Source organism: Oncorhynchus mykiss, chromosome 8 (assembly GCF_057628025.1).
Source record: "Oncorhynchus mykiss isolate SJ-2025 chromosome 8, ASM5762802v1, whole genome shotgun sequence".
NCBI classification, from domain to species: domain Eukaryota; kingdom Metazoa; phylum Chordata; class Actinopteri; order Salmoniformes; family Salmonidae; genus Oncorhynchus; species Oncorhynchus mykiss.
The window spans coordinates 26,248,795-26,255,234 of record NC_143029.1 but is presented as its reverse complement, the minus strand read 5'-3'; the positions used below and the strand labels follow the sequence as shown (position 1 = coordinate 26,255,234).

General features: G+C 52.8%; 1 protein-coding gene across 2 annotated transcripts in view; it reads right to left on the bottom strand.

Annotated features, from left to right (window-relative positions):
- Positions 1 to 6,440, bottom strand: part of LOC110529687 (RAC-alpha serine/threonine-protein kinase) — a 43,980-nt gene that overhangs the window by 16,583 nt on the left and 20,957 nt on the right. The window lies entirely within an intron of this gene.

The window sequence follows — 6,440 nt, the reverse complement described above, 5'->3', positions numbered from 1 at the left end:
CCGGTGACGTCGACCACCAAATGCCGCCCGAACAAGGAGAGGGACAGACTTCAGGGGAAGTCGTGACAGTACCCCCCCACCTTGACGCGTGGCTCCAGCAGTGCGCCGACACCGACCTCTGGGATGACCCAGAGGACAAGGCGCAGGGCGATCCGGATGGAGACGGTGGAAATCCCGCAGCAACGAAGGGTCCAGGAGGTCCTCCACCGGCACCCAGCATCTCTCTTTCGGACTGTACCCCTCCCACTCCACGAGGTACTGAAGGCCCCTCGCCCGATGCCTCGAGTTCAGGATAGCTCAAACAACATATGCCGGGGCCCCTTCGATGTCCAGAGGGGGCGGAGGAACCTCCCAGCTTCCTGGAGTGGACCAGCCACCACCGGCCTGAGGACAGACACATGGAACGAGGGATTAATATGATAATCTGGGGGAAGCTGTAACCTGTAGCGTACCTCGTTCAGTCTCCTTAGGACTTTCAATGGCCACACAAACCCAGCTTCCGGCAGGGCAGGTTTCTGGTCGAGAGCCAGGGTGGCGTCCCAGGTCTCCTCCGAGCGCTTGAACCATTCGTCCACCGCAGGAGCATTGATCTGGCTCTGATGTCACGGTGCCAGAACCGGCTGATACCCCAGTACGCACTGGAAAGGAGAGAGGTTAGTGGAGGAGTGGCGGAGTGAGTTTTGGGCCATCTCTGCCCAGGGGATAAACGCCTCCCACTCCCCCGGTTTGTCCAGGCAATATGACCGCAGAAACCTACCCACATCCTGGTTCTCTCTCTCCACCTGCAGGCACCCCGTAGAACGGGAAGACATGAGTGAACAGGGCCTCCACAGTCTGTAGGGCCGTAGGGAGACCGGGAAAAGGGAGGAGACGGCAGGACTTAGAAAACCGATCCACAATGACCTGGATCGTGATGTTGCCCTGTGAGGGAGGAAGATCCGTCAGGAAGTCCACCGACAGGTGTGACCACGGCTGTTGTGGAACGGGTAGGGGTTGTAATTTCCCTCTGGGCAGGTGCCTGGGAGCCTTGCACTGGGCGCACACGGAGCAGGGGGAAACATAAACCCTCACGTCCTTGGCCAAGGTGGGCCACCAGTACTTCCCACTAAGGCAATGCACCGTCCGCCCGATGCCAGGATGACCAGAGGAGGGTGACGTATGGGCCCAATAGATCAAACGGTTGCGGACAGCAGACGGAACGTACAGGCGCCCAGCTGGACACTGGGGGGGAGTGGGCTCTGTGCGTAACGCCCGCTCGATGTCCGTGTCCAGCTCCCACACCACCGGTGCCACCAGGCAAGAGGCCGGAAGTATGGGAGTATGATCCATGGACCGCTCCTCTGTGTCATACATCCGGGTTAGTGTGTCTGCCTTAGCGTTCTGGGAACCTGGTCTGTAGGATAGGGTGAAAATAAAACAGGTAAAGAACATAGCCCACCTTGCCTGGCGAGGGTTCAGTCTCCTCACCGCCCGGATGTACTCCAGATTGCGGTGGTCAGTCCAGATGAGAAAAGGGTGTTTAGCCCCCTCAAGCCAATGTCTCCACGCCTTCAGAGTCTTCACAACAGCCAACAACTCCCGGTCCCCCACATCATAGTTTCGTTCCGCCGGGCTGAGCTTCTTCGAAAAGAAGGCACAGGGGCGGAGCTTTGGTGGTGTGCCCGAGCGCTGAGAGAGCACAGCTCCTATCCCAGCCTCGGACGCGTCCACCTCCACTATGAATGCCAAAGAGGGATCCGGATGAGCCAGCACGGGAGCCGAGGTAAACAGAGCCTTCAGGTGACTAAAAGCCCTGTCCGCCTCAGCCGACCACTGCAGCTGCACCGGTCCCCTCTTCAGCAGTGAGGTAATGGGAGCTGCTACCTGACCAAACCCCCGGATAAACCTCCGGTAGTAGTTGGCAAACCCCAGAAGCCGCTGCACTTCCTTTATCGTGGTGGGAGTCGGCCAATTACGCACGGCTGAAATGCGGTCACTCTCCATCTCCACCCCTGAGGTGTAAATGCGGTACCCTATGAAGGAGACGAACTGTTGGAAGAAGAGACATTTCTCAGCCTTGACGTACAGGTCATGCTACAACAGTCGACCAAGCACCCTGCGCACTAGGGACACATGCTCGGCGCGTGTAGCGGAGTATATCAGAATGTCATCAATATACACCACTACACCTTGCCCGTGCAGGTCCCAGAAAATCTCGTCAACAAAGGCCTGGAAGACTGGAGCATTCATCAACCCGTGCGGCATGACTAGGTACTCATAGTGCTCAGAGGTGGTACTAAATGCCGTCTTCCACTAGTCCCCCTCCCGATTATGCACCAGGTTGTAAGCTCTCCTGAGTTCCAATTTTGTGAAGAAGCGCGCCCCGTGCATTGACTCGATCGCACTGGCGATGAGAGGCAGCGGGTAGCTGTACCTCACAGTGATCTGATTGATCCCTTGATTGTCAATACACGGGCGCAGACCCCCATCCTTCTTCTTCACAAAAAATAAACTTGAGGAGGCAGGTGAAGTGGAGGGCCGAATGTATCCCTGCCCCAGGGATTCGGAGACATGTTTCCATAGCCACCGTTTCCTCCTGTGACAGAGGATACACGTGACTCCTGGGAAGTGCTGCGTCTACTAGGAGATTTATCGCACAATCCCCCCATTGATGAGGTAGTAATTTAGTCGCCCTCTTCTTACAGAAGGCGAGAGCCAAATCAGCATATTCTGAGGGGATGTGCACGATGGAGACCTGGTCTGGACTTTCCAAGGTAGTCACACCGATGGAAACCCCCACACCTCCCTGAGCACTCTCGTGACCACCCCTTAAGAGCCCTTTGTTGCCACGAAATAGTGGGGTCATGATAGGCCAACCACGGGAAATGCAGGAGAATCAATAAGGAATAAGGACTGATTCTCTCATCATGACCCTTCTGCGTAACCATGTCAAGTGGAGCAGTGGCCTCCCTAATCAGCCCTGACCCTAATGGTCGACTATCTAGGGTGTGCACAGGGAAAGGCATATCCACAGGAACAAGGGGAGTCCCTAAACTATGAGCAAATGAAAGGTCAATAAAATTCCCAGCTGCGCCTGAATCTTCTAGTGCCTTATGCTGGGAATGCGGGGAAAACTCAGGAAATGAAATAAACACATACATGTGAGCAACAGGTGGCTCTAGGTGAGCCTGGTGTCGACTCACCTGGGGTGACACGATAGTGCCCTGCCTGCTGCCTCGACTCCCTGAGGAACCACTCCAGCACCGACCAGCAGTGTGCCCTCTGCAGCCACAGATGGTGCAGGGAATAGCCCCTCCTCCGGTCGCGCTAAGTGCAGCACCTCCCAGCTCCATGGGCTCCATGAGCAGGGGTGCTGGGGGATGGAACTGACAGGTCCCGATCCGGACGTCCGCGGGCAGTCAGCAGGTTGTCCAGCCGGATGGACAGGTCCACCAGCTGGTTCAATGTGAGGGTGGTGTCTTGGCAGGCCAACTCCCGATGGACGTCCTGGCGCAGACTCCACCTGTAGTGATCGATCAGGGCCCTGTCGTTCCTCCCGCGCTGGTGGCCAGGGTCCGGAAGTCCAAGGTGAACTCCTGCGCGCTCCTCGTCCCCTGCCTCAGGTGGAACAGACGTTCACCTGCCGCTCGACCCTCAGGCGGGTGGTCGAACACTGCCCGAAAGTGGAAGGTGAACTCTGCGTAATGATCCAACGCTGCATCTCCCTCACACCATATAGCATTGGCCCACTCCAGGGCTTTGCCTGAGAGGCAGGAGACGAGGGCGGACACACTCTCACGCCCCGAAGGAGCCAGGTGGACGGTCGCCAGGTAGAGCTCCAGTTGTAGTAGAAAACCCTGGCATCCGGCAGCCGTCTCATCATACTCCCTCGGGAGCGCAAGTCGAATCCCACTGGGACCAGGGGAAAAAAAAACTCCTCCTCTCTCCAAACGATCCATAGTGGAGCTGGATTCTCTGCCCGCGGCCCGATGGTGCAGGATGGAGCTGGATTCTCTGCCCGCGGCCCGACGGTGCAGGGTGGTGTTGGCCACTCTGGATTGGGCCCGAGGGTGCAGAGTGGAGCTGGATTCTCTGCCCGCGGCCCGATGGTGCAGGGTGGAGCTGGATTCTCTGCCCGCGGCCCGATGGTGCAGGGTGGTGTTGGCCGCTCTGGATGGGACCCGATGGTGTTGGATGGAGCTGGATTCTCTGCCCGCAGCCCGATGGTGCAGAGTGGAGCTGGATTCTCTGCCCGCGGCCCGATGGTGCAGGATGGAGCTGGATTCTCTGCCCGCGGCCCGATGGTGCAGGGTGGAGCTGGATTCTCTGGATGGGGCCCGATGGTGCAGGGTGGTGCTAGCTTTTCTGGATGGAGCCCGATGGTGCAGGGTGGTGCTGGTTTCTCTGGGTAGGAGCTGGTGGTGCAGGGTGGTGCTTGTTTGTCTGGGTGGGGGCTGGTGGTGCAGGGTGGTGCTTGTTTCTCTGGGTGGGGGCTGGTGATGCAGGGTGGTGCTTGTTTCTCTGGGTGGTCTTGATCTTGGAGGATGTATGGCATCCTTTGACCCCATTTAATGTATTGCTTGACAGACTGACATGCCAGTAGTGCTGAACTTTTACTGCTTTTTAAGGTTGGTTCGGTTTCAGTTCAATCATTAAAAAGAACAATCACGGTTTATGCAATTTTTTTTAAACATTCAATTAATTATTAAAATCATTACATTTAAATGATTAGTGCTTTTTCATGGAAATAAAAGCCAAAAATTGTGAACATTCAACTGCCAAAACCTTGAAAATATTCCATTGTCTCGGTCAGGGCCACATAGAAAAGTAGGAAATTACTATTAAATAAAATATATTTCAATTGTGTATATTACTTAGTTTTATTTGATGACTTTATAATTTTTCATTCCTTAAAGTAATCATCTCATCTCTGCTCAGGCACTAGCACCCAGCCAGCCAACCATCTAACATCATCTCTGTTCTCCCCATACTATACTCTCTTTAGTCATCCTATTTAGCTAGGCTAGCCTGCCTAAGTATGCTGCAGAATCAAATCAAATTTTATTTGTCACATACACATGGTTAGCAGATGTTAATGCAAGTGTAGCGAAATGCTTGTGCTTCTAGTTCCAACAATGCAGTAATAACCAACGAGTAATCTAACCTAACAATTTCACAACTACCTTATACACATAAGTGTAAAGGGATGACGAATATGTACATAAAGATATATGAATGAGTGATGGTACAGAACGGCATAGGCAAGATGCAGTAGATGGTATCGAGTACAGTATATACATATGAGATGAGTAATGTAGGGTATGTAAACAAAGTGGCATAGTTTAAAGTGGCTAGTGATACATGTATTACATAAAGATGCAGTAGAAGATAGAGTACAGTACTGTATATACATATGAGATGAGTAATGTAGGGTATGTAAACAAATAAAAGTGGCATTGTTTAAAGTGGCTAGTGATACATGTATTACATAAAGATGGCAAGATGCAGTAGATGGTATAGAGTACAGTATATACATATGAGATGAGTAATGTAGGGTATGTAAACATTATATTAAGAGGCATTGTTTAAAGTGGCTAGTGATAAATTTTTTACATCAATTTTTCCAATATTAAAGTGACTGGAGTTGAGTCAGTATGTTGGCAGCAGCCACTCTATGTTAGTGGTGGCTGTTTAACAGTCTGATGGCCTTGAGATAGAAGCTGTTTTTCAGTCTCTCGGTCCCTGCTTTGATGTACCTGTACCAACCTCGCCTCCTGGATGATATTGTTGTCCTTGATGATCTTTATGGCCTTCCTGTGACATTGTGTGGTGTAGGTGTTCTAAAAGGCAGGTAGTTTGCCCCCGGTGATGCGCTGTGCAGACCTGAATACCCTCTGGAGAGCCTTACGGTTGTGGGCGGAGCAGTTGCCCTACCAGGCGGTGATACAGCCCGACAGGATGCTCTCGATTGTGCATCTGTAGAAGTTTGTGAGTGCTTTTGGTGACAAGCCGAATTTCTTCAGCCTCCTGAGGTTAAAACTTACTACCCTCTCCACTACTGTCCCGTCGATGTGGATAGGGGGGTGCTCCCTCTGCTGTTTCCTGAAGTCCACAATCATCTCCTTTGTTTTGTTGACGTTGAGTGTGAGGTTATTTTCCTGACACTACACTCCGAGGGCCCTCACCTCCTCCCTGTAGGCTGTCTCGTCGTTGTTGGTAATCAAGCCTACCACTGTAGTGTCGTCTGCAAACGTGATGATTGAGTTGGAGGCGTGCATGGCCACACAGTCGTGGGTGAACAGGGAGTACAGGAGAGGGCTCAGTCATTTAATGAACTCTCTATCCCTTCCTCTCATCGTTGTGTTGTCTACATTCCTCTCATGTGCCGGCGTATGTGGTGTGTGTGTATCTAACCTAAAGTAGCCTAAAGTAGCAGGCGTAAAAGTGTATGCATCTGTGTC